The sequence below is a fragment of the Schistocerca nitens genome, chromosome 3 (assembly GCF_023898315.1).
Source record: "Schistocerca nitens isolate TAMUIC-IGC-003100 chromosome 3, iqSchNite1.1, whole genome shotgun sequence".
NCBI classification, from domain to species: Eukaryota; Metazoa; Arthropoda; class Insecta; order Orthoptera; family Acrididae; genus Schistocerca; species Schistocerca nitens.
In genome coordinates this window covers 177,090,001-177,107,973 of record NC_064616.1, presented here as the reverse complement: position 1 = coordinate 177,107,973, position 17,973 = coordinate 177,090,001, and the positions used below count along the sequence as shown (strand labels likewise).

General features: G+C 42.8%; 1 protein-coding gene across 1 annotated transcript in view; it reads left to right on the top strand.

Moving 5' to 3' along the window:
• The window catches only part of LOC126248118 (paired amphipathic helix protein Sin3a-like), a 306,715-nt gene that overhangs the window by 151,866 nt on the left and 136,876 nt on the right, over positions 1-17,973 (top strand). The window lies entirely within an intron of this gene.

Genomic DNA, 17,973 nt, shown 5'->3' with positions numbered 1-17,973 from the left:
TATGTGATAAAATATCCAATACAGAAAAGCTATTCATAATAATTAATTTCTCTAAGTTGAAAATCTGTTAATTCTTCATTTATTAACATGGGGTGTAAAATATAGATTCATCCAGCTGCGCACTAAATTAAGCTCTGATTTTTCAGTTATTATGTTGTTACTTCAATTAATTGAATGAGTAAAAGTGAATTGCCTCACTTTATAACGGAGGTATTGGTTCATCTATAGGCATATGACCAAGACTAATAATATTGCTAAGTTTTTAGCTGAATCCTTCAGAGATAACAGAACACACACACACACACACACACACACACACACACACACACACACACACACACAGAGAAGATGACACACAGGTGGGAGCAGAAGACCTAGTTAAAAAACACACATTTAATTTACAAACAGAGAAAAAAGTCAATGTTAACAGTACTTTCCAACCCCAGCAAGATGAGTAATAATGCTCCGTTTTTGACAAACAGTGCTAAATACTTCTGCAGACTCATCACAGTCAATTTTGTATGGCTTTTCAGAGGAGTGCCACCAACATTGATGTAGCAGGCAGTAGTACTTCATGAATCATCAGCTGTCAGTAACATATGCCTCACACTGATTGCTCACTCAAGACCTTGACCACCTGAACTATTTGTTTTTGAACATTTTTTCCTTATATCAGAATAGTCAATAAATGATCTTCAGTTAATATTAGTGGATTAAATGTGCATCAGTAAAGATAATTCCTTGTGCTTTGCCTGAGTGTTCACTTTGGAATGAAATACCACCTTGAAGTAATTGTGAATTGTTGCTAAAAATTACCACAAACAATAAATTGCACTGTTATCAGTACAATGCAGAAAAAAGCAATAATTGAATTAATTGACCACTGTCAAAAAGTCAGAGGAAGGAAACAAGGCAGTTGAGATTTAATATGAAGACAACATTAGGAGGATTTTACTCTGTGAAATTGTACACTGTCAACATAATTTGTTCTTTCTTACTAGGAATTTTGTCACGCAGAGTGTCGAGTTTCAAGTAGGCTTTTAATTTAAAGGTTGCTAGCACCTTCTACTAGCCTGTCATGGTTATTTCTTTCTAAGTCCAATAATGAAAAAAAATAGTAACTAAATGACATACTGTAAGATAAAAACTGTTTGTAAGAGAGGGTAAAAAACTGAAAGAGGAGCCATAATATTTTTGAGTGTAATCAGAATCTAAAAATTTTGCTTCAAATATATGATTATTAATGTAAAAATTTTCTCTTATTGGAGCACATTGTGCATACTTTTTGGGTTCTGTCTTGATTTGTGCTGTCTTTCAGTTGCTTGACACTATTCACTGTTTGAGCAAATTATAATTAAAACCAGCTATAAGAATGCCTAATTTCCATTATGGTTGTGTTCTATTCTAGCAGTATCAGTTGTTTTACTCAACTGACTTTGCTTTCTTGTCTTTGTTCTACAGTTTTCATTTGTGGGTCTTCCTGGCAGGTTTAAAAAGTGTTTCAAATATGATCTGATTTAAGATCCAGCCCAACACACAGTTTTACTCTTTTTAGGATGATTTCATTGTATACCCTACACCAAATAAAGTTTCACCTTAACTTTGTGACATGTTTAAGAACTCATGAACACTTTAAATAGTTTCTAATGGACGAGTCACCACTTCCCTTGTGAAGTTCACACCTAACCTGTCCAAAATAGCCCTTTTGCCCCCTCCACCATCTATAGTACAAGTCAAGAAATTTCCAATGTCATACATTATCAAACAGACATATTCAGTAGATAGGACCCATCACTTGGGTTGTAGACAGACAACAGGGATCCTATGTTAATGAAGAGTTCCAAGTAGTAAGCTGTACTGGCAGAACTTGAGACTCAACTGTCATGAACACTTCTGTTAGTCTCCATAAAATATTGATTTCAAATGCCAGATGGCAGAAGTTGTTGGTGGTGTCTTGCAATTTGCTGCATCATGGTCTCCTTGTTCCTCTCAAGATATTACCTTCCAACTGTTGGACAGTTTCTTATGGGATGTACATATGGCACCAGCTGACTTTTGTTCCCTTCCTTGTTGCTGTTCTCTAAGAGGGACATAACATACCTACAAGGGACTGTCTTGTAACTTGCCCTTGTGGCTTCCAAGAATGTGGTGAGATAGAGATTACTGCATTTACCAGAAAGGAGTGTCTCCCTAGCACTTTTCAGTCGCTCAGACCAGTGTGACAGCCTGGCAGTTGTAGGCTTTTGGTCTGTTGCCATATTCAGTTTCTTCTGAACAAATTGCATCATTCATTGTAAAATAAGGTAATTGGATAGATTAAAAAAAAAATCTAGTCACGAAGCAGCAACAGAAGACACACATATTACTGAGCGAGGTAGCGCAGTGGTTAGCACACTAGACTTGCATTCGGGAGGACGACGGTTCAAACCCGTGTCCAGCCATCCTGATTAAGGTTTCCCATGATTTCCCTAAATCGCTTCAGGCAAATGCTGGGATGGTTCCTGTGAAAGGGCATGGCGAACTTCTTTCTCTATCCTTTCCTAATCCGGTGGGACCGATGACCTCGCTGTTTGGTCCCCTCCCACAAATCAACCAACCAACACACACATAAAATATTGTAATAAGGCAGGCTTTCAGAGCCTGTGGCTCCTTCTTCAGGCAGAAGGGTTGAAGGGGAAGGAAGAGTGGTGAAAGAAAAGGATGGAGAGGTCTAAGAAAAGGGATAGATGTCGAGGAAGTCATCCAGAATTGTAGGTCAGGGGAGACTTAAAAGACTCTTCTTTCCTTCTCATCCCATATGGTATGTGTGTGTGTTCTGTGACTGCTTGGGGAGTAGATTTTTTAATCTATCCAATTACCATATTTTGTCAAAAATTGATTGTTTTTGTTGTTATATTAGACCATTCATTGTAAGTCATATGAAAAAATATATTTCCACAACCATTTGCTGCACTTGCATTCAGCTGACAACTGGTTTCCGGATAAGTATGAGCTGTATGTCATGGAAGTGTTAACTGCATTATCACACCTATTATATGTTTTTTACACCATAAAACAGCCATTTTCATTCCCTTGTGGATACAGCCCATATTAAATGCATAAAACCAATAAATAACTGCTAGATCAGCTTCCAGCTGGCCACATACTTAAGCACCCTCTTGTGCAAGTTCATAGCTGCTGTACATACAGATATCTATACACCAAAAGAAAGGAGCCTGTTTTAAGTTGGTGTTACATTAATTTATGAAAACAGTAGCACAGAGTGGTTTCTGCAGTATCTGGCCGCTGCAAGTAGCAGTGGCCTCATAGATAAATGGGTTAACCTATACTAAGCTAAGAACTTAAGTCATTGACTGGCTGCTGCTTGTACGAGATAATAATAAGCATTCTTTTAAAGTTTCTATGGATCTAGTACAGCAGCTAGCTACTGCATGAATTAAATGTTTTGATACCGCCAAATGTTTACAGAATGCTTTAGGTGTGTATTCCTTACAAATACAATAGCTTTCGTTAAAACTTCTAAATACCTCTCCTGTGTTATTTGAAGTTGACACAAATTTGCTTTTTCAATATAACTCAGCTCTAGAACTGAAGTAAAAGATCAATGGCACAACAAACAGGCCCTAGTCCTAGCTGCAGTCAAAGAGGGACAAGTCAGCTCATATGCTCTCCTATCCATTCAAAAATCATCTTTTCCACAAGGAACTCATAAAAACTGATGAAAATGAAATTGGAAAAGTAGCGCACAACAGTTTTGGAGTGTGGGGTTGATAGTACCATTTCACTCAGACCACCACCATAGACTGCGAAAAAAGCTGTAGAGTCTCTGCATGAGGAAAGCCATTTTCCTTTGTGGGCTATTGTTTTATTTTGGAACCAGAATCCTCAGGCAGTTATGTCATGGATTTGCACATCAATAATAGCATATGGTATCCTTTTCTAAGAGGTTATGCCCAGAAAACTTTTCATAATGCAAAAGTGGCTAATAAAAATAATGAAAAGTCCACCATTAAAATCAACTACCAAATCTTTAGTCTAGCAAGGTGAGTCACGTCAAGACATAAAACATCTTTTATTTCATGAACGGTTTCAGATATTGAAACAAGATTTTTGCCAAATGATAGTATATTAAGAAGCATGTACATTCGTTATGTGATAAAGCGTCTTAACTCTTGTATCAATTGAGATATTAAAGCAAGTATGATTTTTTAAATAGAATGATACACTTTTTTGGTGGCAACCAAAAGCACTTGAAAAGACAAGTACAATGAGATAATGCTTGTTAATTTTGAGGTTGAAACTCTTCACAGAAGAATCCAAGAAGTATTCTAAAACTGAAATGCAAATCATCTGGAGTTGTCTATTACATTGTAAACACACTCACCCCAGGCTACGTCATCGTATCAAGACTTTTAACTGTTTACTTTTTTACACTGCAGAACTAGCAGGAACTGTGTCATCTATTGACAAGTCATTTCTGCTTCAACACTCCTTGCATGCAGATGTGTACACCAATGAGGAGAAGTTAGACATGCCACTATTATATATTGAATGTCAAAGAAATGCTGTCGAAACTGTATGTCGGTATAGGGATCTCTATCCTGATTGTCACTGTCTGTCACGCCAGGCACTTGCACGAATTATTATGTTACTAGTGTCAAACAGAGGACGAAGACTGGGACTAACAGAGCACATGAATAAGCTATTCAGGCTTCGATGCTTGTCAGTCCACAGGGGGGCACGAGATATATTACCAAGAAATGTGGGATCAGCAAAACAAGTGTTACTTGCATCTTGCATCAACATAAATTCCACCTGTCTTATCTTTCACTACATCAGGCACTCAGAGGGCATGATTTTAGACATTTTATAGAATGTTATGGGTTTGCATTGCATTGCCTGGCCGACTATACTGTGTTTCTCCAAGGTGTGCACTACCAAGTGTCTGAAAAACCATACTGGCATTATCGGGTGTAACACTAATGAATGTGGAGTTTATAATAATGCAGCATCATAGAAAACTATATTGTGAGATCTTACTTATCTGAGGGATGTTAAGTGGCCACACAGATGTACACTTTCTGACGAACATTCTACCTGTTCTTCTAGAAGAGGTACTACTGGATAAGCAAGGATGTATGTGGTTCCAACACGATGGCTGCCCAGCTCACTCTTGCCATGTTGCAATACAAATACTGAATGAAAAGTTTCCTGACTATTGGAGAAGACAGAATACTGCAGTACAATGGCTGACCAGGTCCCCTGCTTTGACTCTCCTTGATTTCTTTCTGTGGGGAGCTATGAAAGATGCAGTCTACCTTGAAGCCCAAACTGTGCCAGATGATAAGCGCTGTTGATTTGCAACAACACGTAACGGCATATTATGCATTGTACTTTCATCTGTTCATCTCTCTCTCTCAAATGGCAGTTGCAAATGTGCCTTGCAGTCAATAGTGAATCAGTTTGAGCACATGCTTAAGTAAAGGGTAAAATTACATTTTGTTAAGAAAAGTATTTACTTTATGGGCAACATGTCTTCAGTCTTTCTCAATAAAATGTTGAGTTTATTTAAACTGTATTCCATCTAATTACAGTTTTGAGTAGAACCTGTAGACAAACTGTCTGACTGTTGGTGTTTTACCTTTAAGAAGCAGTCACACGTCCCCAGGAAAAGGCAGGCCAGGTATTATTATTTACTGTTATTTTATTTCAAATCTGACAGGGCAAGTGTCCCTACTTGTTGTCACCAATTTCGTCCAAATTTGTGGTATACGCTGGTCTTGGCCAAAAATGAAAGTGACAGAAATGGGAGCCCCAATTGGCCAAACATTTGGAGAAAATAGCGGTTTTGGCATAGGTTGGGTGAGGCAGAAGCCATTTAAGTTAACGCAGTCTCCAGGCAGTGATTGGCAAAGTGGAGGTAGTACAGAATGGTAATCTGAAGGTCGTGGGATCAAGACCCTATGCAGAAACTTTTTTTTCAATTTTTACATTAATTACACTGCAAATAAATTTAGATAATGCTCAGTATATTTTATTTGTTAATATTTTCATAAAAGGTGTGAAAAGGAAATTTTGAAATTGCAAATAAATTTTGAGGAAGGGATTTTAAGACATACACAAAAACTTTTTATATAAAATTAGATACTTTCGTTATTTTACAGTTCATCCCAGGGTAATATTCGTCATAAAAATAGTGGAAGCATTCACTTTCTTGTTATCTAGCACACATTGTGATGCCACAGTTTTACAATTTTGTGATTTTTTTTAAATGTTATAATCAAAAAAATTTGGTTTACGGTCATAGAAGTTTTTCTTTGTCGCACAGTGTGGCAGTAAACCATGCATTATGCATCATTTCATCAAAGGTTATGTCAATAGCTTGTGATGTATTTTGATGCAGTCTTTTCCAAATGCATGGCCATCTGGTGTTCCCACTTCTATCACTTTCATTTATGGCTGAGACCTGGATATGCCATAAATCTGGACAAAATTGGTGATGACAAGTAGGCATGGTCCCATTTTAAGAAGGTTAATACAGTTGCCTTTTTTTTAATAGGGCTGTTTATTAATATGAAGTATGATCGACCAATGTTTCTGGTTCATCTTCAACAAGGAAGTGACAATGGGGAAGATTTAAATGTAATACTGCTTGAAAAAATAGTAGTTGTATCCATGAAAACCTAGGAAACGTACACACATTTGAAATAGTTTTCCTACACCCCATCTGATACACTATAACCTAGTGTATGCTGTGATTCCATATACAAAGTTGACCTTGTATATATGTTGTATAGAAATTGAAGTTTTATCTTAGTAGCGCGGACATATCTTAGAGCATATGACAGTATGTTGCACGAGAGTTCTGCTTGGTGGTGTTTACACTGCAATACCGGCTCTGGTCAGATTGCTTTCCGATTTTAATATATTTCTCAGATTCTTTTGCAAAAGGTTTCAGCATCAGTATTAACAAGTGTGATGTCGCTGCAGTTGTCTTTCCAAGAGCTATTGAATGTGGTTGTGAAAAGTATATGATTCAATTAAAAGTCAGTGCTAGGTCAGCACTAGTACGGTAAATGTCCAGTTTCATGGAGAACCAACCGTACTGATATGTAGGCTATTATTATGATGGAGTCACCACTCTACTGCCACTCTCATCTGAGGAAGAATGCATGTACCCCTCTGTCTCACATCTAGTTTAATAGCATGATCAAATGCAACTTCATTTTTCAAAATGTTTGTGCATCTTGAATCTGAGATAGGATGTTGCAACCAGTCTGTATTTACCTTGGTGGATGTGAAAAACTGCATAAAAACCACATCCAGACTGGCCAGCAGAGTGGTCCCTTCGTTAATTCGTGAGATGGATTCGATTCAGGATTGGCACAGCTCCCCATGTCCTGGGAGTTGTTGCCTTTATGCGTGTGGCTATCTGGACAGATGCCAGTTGCTTTCTCTTATGATATGATGTAGTATCTTCCATTTTAATGATTTTTATTCCTGTCTCCAATTATATTGCTTACTTCATAATCAGTTTCCATTTCCTATGCCTTTTTGTCACTATACCAATGTTAAACTCTACTTTTCTATGCTCCCTGTATTTATTATTGTTTTACTTGGTGCAAATTCTACAAAAAAGATGCTCTCATCTCAGACATGTTTTGCCCCTTCTGTAGTTTCTATTTGTTCTGTGTTCAACTTGCCTCACAGTACTTGCCCGTATTTTGACTTGCCACAATGGTTTCTACAACAAGGGTGTGGCTTATTTCTTTCCCCACTCTTGTTCAGCAGAACAAGTGCTTCATCTTCAGTAACCTTGATGTTGATGGAACATTAAACTGGTAGGCTTCTTGCTTCTTAATATTTTTCTCGTGCATTTCAAAATCGTGAAAGCCATCAAGGTTCCTCTTGATTCTCTATCCTTGCTTGCAGCAACATATATTATAATTCTGTCCAGTGAATCATTAGTGGATGTTTGTTTTGGAAATATGTGAACACAAGAAGGGTTGGAAGGTTGTTGAGTGATACTGGAGGGGAATAGGATGACCAGTGGGCTGTCATTAACACTGATTGATGACAGTTTAGGAATGAGAGGAAATTTCAGTTGCACTAGAATTAGTGAAATTGAATGAAAGATGCAGGTACGTAACACGCATGTAAGACCAGTAAGTCACAGAGCAACGTATACTGCATCACAAGGTACTACAGACTACTCATACAGGCAGATTATCTGTGTCTGTTCTTACATACAATATATGTTTGTTATACCAAAATTGAAACCCTTTCAGTTTTTGTAAATGCACTCAGATATTGTTGTTGCTTTCACTGTGGGTCTCCATTTGATTAGTCATTATTGATGTTAATGACTGAGTGATCCCTGGGGTAGGTTGTATAGCTGGGCCATTTACATATGTAAGAATTGTGCGGCAGGAAAGATAATGTGAGGACAGTGTAGCATACGACAATAATCATTGATAGAGGGCTAGATTTTGTACTACTATTTTAATACCTTAGTGCTCTGTGCTAACCTGTTATCATTACTACTAATTCAGCCGTCATCGTATTTTGTATAAATCTTTGTGAATCAAGACAACTTTGCAACAGTGCTTAAACGTAACTCTTTGATAGAATGAACAAACTTTCTGGACTCATAAACAAACTGCTGGTATTTGTTTTGTGATCACTTGAGACTTTCAGAGCCATTTCTTGAGACTGGTGGTGTCTATTTCAGGTTGTGGCATCCTCAAAGAACTATCCTCTTTTTCTCATAGTGGGTGTTGAAGTTGAATTTGCATGTGAAGGTTATGTGTACTTATGGTGGAATTGCCCGAGGACTTCTCAGTGCTCATTAATGGCATGTCTTCCCACTTGCTACCCCCTGCGGTTTCGGGGGTTAGAATAGGCCCGCGGTATTCCTGCCTGTCGTAAGAGGCGACTAAAAGGAGTCTCAAACGTTTCGGCCTTATGTGATGGTCCCCTGTTGGGTTTGACCTCCATATCTCAAAATTTTTCTGAAGAGCGAGCCGATTGGGGAAGGGCGCCTTACTTGGTGCATTGTGTCCATCTTGGGTTGAGAACTTTCGCCAGCTTATTCGTCGTTGCACTGCAGTCCTGCTCACTCTCCATCTCTTGGGCATGGATACGCTCCTGCGTGTACTTTCTGCCAAGCAATGTGCAGGGCCATTTTCTGCACTGACGGCGACCATGGACCACATGTCACCTAACATCCAGCACGGTAGCCAGTCCGTTGTGGTGGGGCTGCCATGTACCCTCTTGGTTGTAGCCTCCTGACAACACAGGGATCGCTCTACTGATGTCTGCGCCGTTAACTCCCCACGTATGCCAAAGAGTAGATGCCCATCTCCCTGGGGCATCAGGACTCCCGGCAATGGCCATCCTGCCAGGTGGCCTTTGCTGTGGCTGGGTGGCGCCCGTGAGGAGGGCCCTTGGTCGGAGTAGGTGGCATCAGGGCGGATGACCCGCAATGAAGCGTGGTACATCATCTCTCGCTGGCGGCCAGCCGCCAGCAGTCTCTTAAGCGTTCTCGGGCTCAATTTAATGCTCAGAAGTACGATCTGAAAACGTTCCCCCTCTCTGGCCACGCCGTGGGAGGAGCGTAAGTCTCAGGATGGAGGTAACAGTTATTCGCCCCGATTCTTAGTTTGCACAAGAGCTGATGGGGAGTCTTTTCTATCCGCAAAGCCTCAGTTCTTCGTCTAGCATTTAGAGGACAAGTTTGGGGAGGTGGAGGGCTTGTCCAAAATGCGCTCTGGGTCAGTACTGATACAAACGGCATCCTCCGCCCAATCACGCAGGTTACTTGCTTGTGACAAGTTGGGGGATGTTAACGTTACCATTACACCACATAAGAGTTTAAATATGGTCCAGGGTGTTATTTTCCATAGGGACCTACTTTTGCAGTCTGATGACGAGCCGCGCGCCAACTTAGAGCGTAGAGGTGTTCATTTCGTCCGGCGCGTCCATCGGGGTCCGAAAGACAATCAGGTTGCTACTGGTGCCTTCATCTTGGCCTTCGAGGGTGATACATTACCGGAGAAGGTCAAGGTGATGGTCTACCATTGTGACGTCAAGCCCTATATCCCTCCCCCGATGCGGTGCTTTAAGTGCTGGAAGTTCGGCCATATGTCTTCCCGCTGCACTTCCAGCCTCACATGTCGAGATTGCGGACGCCCATCACATCCCAATACTCCATGTGCCCCGCCTCCCATCTGTGTCAACTGCGGAGAGCATCATTCACCTTGCTCGCCTGACTGCAAAGTCTTTCAGAAAGAGCGCAAAATCATGGAATATAAGACCCTGGACCGGCTGACCTATACTGAGGCCAAAAGGAAATATGACAGACTCCATCCTGTGAGAATGACATCTTCTTATGCAGCTGCTACAACAACTGTGCTAGCCCCATCAGTTTCGAGACTTCCAGCCAGCTCGATGAGCAGTACGACTCCTCCTGCCCCCTTGACCGTGGGGGGCTCTACCCACCCGGTTGCTCCTGCACCACCTACCTCAGGAGCAACATCCTCCCACCCATCGGGGACGTCCATCCCCTCTTCTCAGCCGGAGAAGCGTCTAACTTCTTCGGCTATTCTCGCCCGTAAGGGTTCCCTTGGGTCCCTCCCTTCCCAGGCTTCCACCAGCGGGAAGGATGACGGCCGACAGTGGCATAAGTCCCCACCAGCGGCCGGGCGTAGGGCTTCACGATCCTCCTCCGTCTCGGAGACTGAATCGGTGAGGCCTTCCCAGCCAGTGAAACCCAAGGTTCAGCGAGAGAAGTCCAAGAGAAAGAACTTGCGGTGGCGCCAACCCCACCGCACCCTTTGAGCTCTGCGTCTGAGGATGAGGTCAAGATTCTGGCGTCCGCTGAGGACCTTGATCTCGCCGGTCTCTCAGACGCCATGGATGTCACTTGCACGGGTACTGAATCGGTGGCAGTGAGTGAACAAGCGGCGTAAATTGCCTTCCCAGTCCCTTCACGCCTTTCTCAGCCATGGGCAATATCATCCTCCAGTGGAACTGCAGCGGTTTTTTCCACCATCTAGGTGAGCTCCGACAATTTATCAGCCTTCACCCTTTCTTCTGCATTGCTCTTCAGGAAACTTGGTACCAGCAATGCGAACCCCCGCCCTCCGTGGCTATCGGGGTTATTATAAGAACCGAGCAGCTTATGAAAGGGTGTCTGGTGGTGTCTGCCTCTATGTCCTTCACACTCTGCACAGCGAGTCTGTCCCTCTCCAAACACCTTTAGAGGCTGTCACTGTTCGGGTGTGGATGCCACAGGCTGTTACCGTCTATGGTCTTTACCTTCCACCGGATGGTGATGTCTCGCAGCATGTCCTGGCTGCGCTGATAGCCCAATTGCCGCCACCTTTCTTGCTACTGGGCGACTTCAACGCCCATAACCCTCTGTGGGGTGGGTCAGTGGCAACAGGTCGAGGCGCCACCATTGAGCATTTATTGTCGCAGCTCAATCTCTCGATTTTAAATGATGGTGCCTTCACACACTTCAGTGTGGCGCATGGCACATACTCCGCCATTGACCTTTCGATCTGTAGCCCTAGCCTCTTACCGTCTGTCCAACGGAGTGTGCATGACGACCTGTGTGGTAGTGACCACTTTCCGATCTTTCTGTCACTACCACAGCGTCACTCTTCTGGGCGCCCTAGCAGATGGGCTATGAATAAGGCTGACTGGGACTTGTTCTCCTCCACTGCCGCTATTGAGCCTCTCTCTAATGATGACATTGATGCGGTGGTTCAATCGGTCACCACCGGCATCGTTACTGCCGCCGAATCTGCCATTCCCCGTTCCTCTGGGTCCCCTCAGTGGCGGACTGTGCCTTGGTGGTCGCCTGAGATCGCTGCAGCAATTAAAGATCACCGGCGGGTGCTACAGCGTCACAAGCGACATCCATCCATAGACCACCTTATCGCCTTCAAACGGCTGCGTGCATGAGCCCGCCTCCTTATCTGCCAAGGCAAGCAGGAGTGCTGGGAGTGGTATGTGTCCACCATTGGCCTCCATGTCTCTCCATCGCAGGTCTGGGCAAAGATCCGACGCCTCTACGGCTATCGGACCCCTGTCAGCGTCCCTGCGCTCTCACTGAATGGAGCAGTTTGTACAAACTCCGACGAAATTGCCAACAGCTTGGCAGAGCATTTTGCTCTTAGTTCCGCTTCTTCCAATTACCCACTGGCCTTCCGCTCCATTAAAGAGCGGATGGAACGTCGGAGCCTTTCGTTTCGCACCCATCACCGAGAATCTTACAATGCTCCATTCAGTGAGTGGGAATTTTGTAGTGCCCTTGCCGCTTGCCCTGATACCGCTCCTGGGCCAGATGGCATCCACTGTCAGATGCTGAAACACCTTTCAGTGGACTGCCAGCGACGCCTCCTTGACCTTTACAACCATCTTTGGGTCGAGGGGGCGTTTCCGTTGCAATGGCGGGAAAGCATTGTCATCCCCGTTTTGAAACCTGGAAAGAACCCTCTGGAGGTGGACAGCTACCATCCCATTAGCCTCACCAACGTTCTCTGCAAGTTGCTTGAACGGATGGTGAGCTGGTGGGTGAATTGGGTACTGGAGTCTCGGGGCCTTCTGGCTCCGTCTCAGGGTGGGTTCCGTAAATGCCACTCCGCCTCCGACAATCTGGTGAGCTTGGAGTCTGCCATCCGTACTGCCTTTGCCCGCCGTCAGCACCTGGTCGCTGTCTTTTTCAACATGCGGAAGGTGTACGATACGACATGGTGTCATCACATCCTTTCTACGCTTCATGGATGGGGTCTTCGGGGTCGTCTGCCGATTTTTATCCGCAATTTTCTGTCGTATCGTATCTTCCGCATGCAAGTCGCGGCCTCGTATAGTTCCTCCCACGTCCAGGAGAACAGTGTACCACAGGGTTCTGTTTTAAGTGTCTGCCTGTTTTTTAATAGCCATTAACGGGCTCGCTGCGGCCGTGGGAAATTCTGTCTCCGCTTCCCTGTATGCTGACGACTTCTGCCTTTACTGTAGCTCTATTGGCATTGCAGCTGCTGAACGTCAGCTACAGGGCGCAATCCGGAAGGCGCAGTCTTGGGCTGTAGCGCGTGGTTTTCAGTTTTTGGCTGCTAAGATCCGCGTTATGCATTTCTGCCGGCGCCGAACGGTCCATCCTGCGCCGCGGCTTTATCTTGACGGTGAACTACTTGCTGTGGTGGGGACCCACAGGTTTTTGGGTGTACTTTTTGATGCCCGGTTGACTTGGCTGCCTCATATTCGGCAGCTTAAACAGGCGTGTTGGCGGCATCTCAATGCTGTACGATGCTTGAGCCACACCAGCTGGGGCGCCGTCCGATCTACCTTGTTACGGCTCTACCAGGCGTTAATCCAGTCCCGTTTGGATTATGAGAGCCTGGCTTATGGCTCCGCTTCCCTATCTGCGTTGCGGGTACTGGACCCAATACTAAACAGCGGGATACGACTTGCCACTGGTGCCTTCCGCACCAGCCCTGTGGACAGCATACTAGTGGAGGCAGGTGTACCTCCCCTGCGGTTATGGTGCCAACGTTTGCTGGCCGCTTATGCTGCCCATGTTTTTAGCTTGCCCGGGCATCCAAACTATCGTCTCCTGTTCCCGTAATCGGTCGTCCATCTGCCAGAACGTCGGCCCCGGTCTGGTTGTATGATCGCCGTCCGCGTCAAAGAGCTTCTCTCCGGGCTTAGGGTTTTCACTGTTCCACCTCCTTTCCGGGCCAGTTTGCGTACACCCCCATGGTGTGTTCCTCGCTCTTGCCTTCGGCTCGACTTGGCACAGGGCCCGAAGGACTCAGTACCTCCAGAGGCCTTCCGCCGCCGCTTTTATTCCATCCTGGCCACGTATCAGGGCTCTGGCATTGTTTACACTGACGGTTTGATGGTTGCTGGTCGTGTCGTGTATGCACTAACTCTAGGGGACCATTCCGAACAACGTTCCTTGCAGGATGGCTGCAGCGTTTACACTGCTGAGCTGGTTTCCATCTTTCGTGCCCTAGAGTATATCTGCTCCTGCTCAGGTGAGTCCTTCGTTATCTGTAGCGATTCCCTGAGCGGTTTACGAGCTCTAGACCAGTGTTTCCCTCATTCTCGTCTGGTGATGGCTATCCATGAGTCCCTGCATACTCTTGCCCGTTGCGGCCGCTCTGTGGTCTTTGTGTGGACCCCCGGTCATGTCGGTATCCCGGGCAATGAACGTGTTGACCGCCTGGCCAAACAGGCAGCCAGTGAACACACTCTAGACATTGGCCTTCCGGAGAGTGATTTGAGGGCAGTCTTATGCCGCAAAGTTATCTCGCTTTGGGACGCTGAATGGCGCGGTCTGACCGCCCCTAATAAACTCCGTGCCGTCAAGAAGACGACGACTGTGTGGCTCTCCTCCTTGCGAGTCTCTCGCAAGGAGTCTGTCGTCCTCTGTCGACTGCGTATTGGGCACACCCGGATGACCCATGGTCACTTATTGCGCCGTGAGGACCCCCCTCTCTGTCGTTGCAGTTCGGCATTGACAGTGGTCCACATTTTGTTGGACTGTCCACTTTTATTTGTGCTCAGGCAGACGTTTGCGCTGCCTGACACGCTCTCTGCCCTTTTAATAGATGACTCTGCCATGGTGGTCTTAGTTTTGCGTTTTATTCGGGCAGGGGGTTTTTATCGTTTAATCTGTTGTTTCTGTTTTTTAGTGTTAATTCTGGCTTTTGGCCTCCGATTTTAAACTGAGTTTTTAATGTTCTTGGTGGTTGGCATTTCCTCTTTTTTTCTCTATGGTCGGCCAACCACTGTCCCACTCTGTGTGCTTTTAATTTGTTTTGTCTGTTCTTTGTCTGAGTTTTTCTTGTCCTGTCTCGTCTGTTGTCTCTCTTTTCCGTATTTTACTCAGTGTGGGTATTTTTAAGTTTCGGAACAAGGGACCGATGACCGTTGCAGTCTGGTCCCTTTAATCCCACAAACCAACCAACCAATCCCACTTGCTACCTGCAATTGTTGCTCTCCATGAGATAGTTGTCTATGATTCAGTTGAAACCTCTTATAACAACATCGAAGGGACCAACAGTTTATAGTCGTTATAGCTGATAGTCACACAAACCGGGCTATTATTTTGTTTTTTAATAAAAATTTGGTATCTGTAAATTTTAGGCCACCATAGAGCTAAAACTTCAAAAGGTAACAGAAATTCAGTACACTTACTGTATTTACAATACAGTAATTGTGGAGAGGGACTGAAGAGCAATTTTTCTTGGGTTTATGCAATACATACAGCAGTGATATGCAAGCAAAATGAAAAAAAACTGTAATAAATGAAGAAATGAGTGGTAACAGAGTAAGTCATTCAGTAATGGCAAACACGGTCTTGGATAATGAGAGAAAGAAAAAGTTGAGCATATTTAAATCTTATTGTAATTGCTGTGTAGTATGTCTTGAATGACACAACTTCACTCCAGGTACCGTATTGCAAAAATTATTCAGCAGTACCAAAATGAAAAGACAGTATTCTGCACTCAAATTTCATGAATACTTACACTTACTATGATGTTTCTCTTTAAAATGTGCTACAGATGTGAGGTTCTGCACCAAACGCATTGAATATATCCAACACACATAACCACAAAACATCAGTAACAAATGCAATATTATTCCACTTCTATACTTAGGTCTATTAGTAACACATATTGGAATTTAATTTTTGAGTTTTCTACAGTCACAGCAAAGACATGTTGTTTAGTTTTTTTTAACCCCTTGTTTTAATTTTAAAATGCAATACAGTGACACATACTACAGTATACTGTCCTACTTAAGGTAATCAGTTATCTTTGTTTGCTTTTTGCATATATGAGTAAGATGTGCATACACATTTTGCATTTGATGATGCATTCATTTTAATGCCTCATTATTGTTATTTGTATTAAACTCTGTTTCTTTAAGTGGTGGCACAACAAACTGTTCTTCTTGTTAATTATTATGTTTGTCAATAATCTTGGCTTTGGATGTCAGTTAAAATTTCCTCTTCACTTGCTGAGGCATACATGATAAGATTGTTGTCTATCTGGATGAGATCCTCTATTTCACAAGTTGTAAAAATGAACAAAATTCTTGCTCTAATTCCACCAGAGGTATGTCATCCTCACCTTTATCATCAGCACCATCAGCTGTTGCTGTTAAAGAGTCGCCCTCACCAATGGTTGGTGATTAAAAAAATCTTTGAATTCTGCATGTTTAAACACTTGGCAGTTGCCTTTCAGTGACACTTTCCAACACTTTTACCATTGCCTCAAGAACAGTGAAAACTGTTTTCTTTTTCTTTTTTGATTTTTTGTAACAATTTCCTGTACTGCGTTTTCAGAGATTTTATAAATTGCTAATTCATAGGTTGTGGAACTGAAGTGACATTTGGAGATAAAAACACAAACTTTATGCACAGCACATTGTTGACTACTTGTCGAGCAGGGCAGTTGTTGACCAGAAGAATAATTTTTCGTTTCTTTGATTTCAGCTGGGAGTCCCAGTTATGTAATCACTTTTCAAAAATGTCAGCCGTCATGCAATATTTTGCATTGTTTCCATACACTACCGATAGGGAGTGAATTTTTTCAAAACATCTAGGTTTACTCAATTTTGCCAATCCTCAAAAGTTTTTCTTTACATGCTCCTGTTATATACTTCTTAAATAAGGAGATAATTCAGAGGCTTCCTTTACCAGGATACAGGTTGGCTGGCAGCTTTTCTAGGAGCTCTTTGTGGTGTGGGGGAGTAGCCATGTATGTGAAAAACGGTATCCCATTTGAGTCAATTGATGTTTCAAAGTACTGCACTGAAAAGGTGTTTGAATGTTGTGCAGGTGTGGTTAAATTTAGTGGAGCTAAACTTCTTACTGTTGTTATTTATAGATCCCCAGACTCCGATTTCACAACATTTTTGCTAAAGCTAGAGGAGGTTCTTGGTTCACTTTATAGGAAATACAAAAAGTTAGTTATATGTGGTGACTTCAATATAAATTGTATAAGTGATTGTGCAAGGAAAAGGATGCTGGTAGACCTCCTTAATTCATATAATCTTATGCAAACCGTATTCTTTCCAACGAGAGTGCAAGGGAACAGTAGAACAACCATAGACAATATTTTTGTTCATTCGTCATTACTAGAAGGGCATTCTGTTAGCAAAATGGTGAATGGCCTTTCAGATCATGATGCACAAATTTTAAGTCTAAAAGATTTTTGTGCTGCAACACATGTTAAATATAATTACCAACTTTTTAGGAAAGCTGATCCAGTTGCTGTAGAGACTTTTGTAAACCTTATCAGGGAACAAGAGTGGCAAGATGTTTATAGTGCTGATACAGTAGACGATAAATATAATGCTTTCCTCAATACTTTTCTCGTGCTCTTTGAAAGTTGCTTTCCGTTAGAACGTTCAAAACAGGGTACTAGCACATACAGGCAGCCTGGGTGGCTGACTAAAGGTATAAGAATATCTTGTAGAACAAAGTGGCAATTATATCAAAACGTTAGAAACAATCACAATCTAATTGCAGTAGCCCATTACAAACAGTATTGTAAGGTGCTTAAAAAAAAGTTATTAGGAAGGCAAAAAGTATGTGGTATGCAGATAGAATAGCTAAGTCTCAGGATAAAATTAAAACCATATGGTCAGTCGTAAAGGAAGTGGCTGGTCTGCAGAGACAGGTCGAGGATATAGAATCATTGCGTAGTGGGAATGTCCGTGTTACTGATAAGTCGCATATATGTACAGTATTTAATAATCACTTTCTGAATATAGCAGGTGAACTAAATAGAAACCTAGTCCCAACAGGGAATCATATAGCGCTCGTAGAAAAAAGTGTTCCGAGACTGTTACCTGAAATGCTCCTCCATGATACTGACAAGAGGGAGATTGAGTTAATAATTAAATCACTAAAGACCAAGAACTCTCATGGATATGACGGGGTATCTAGCA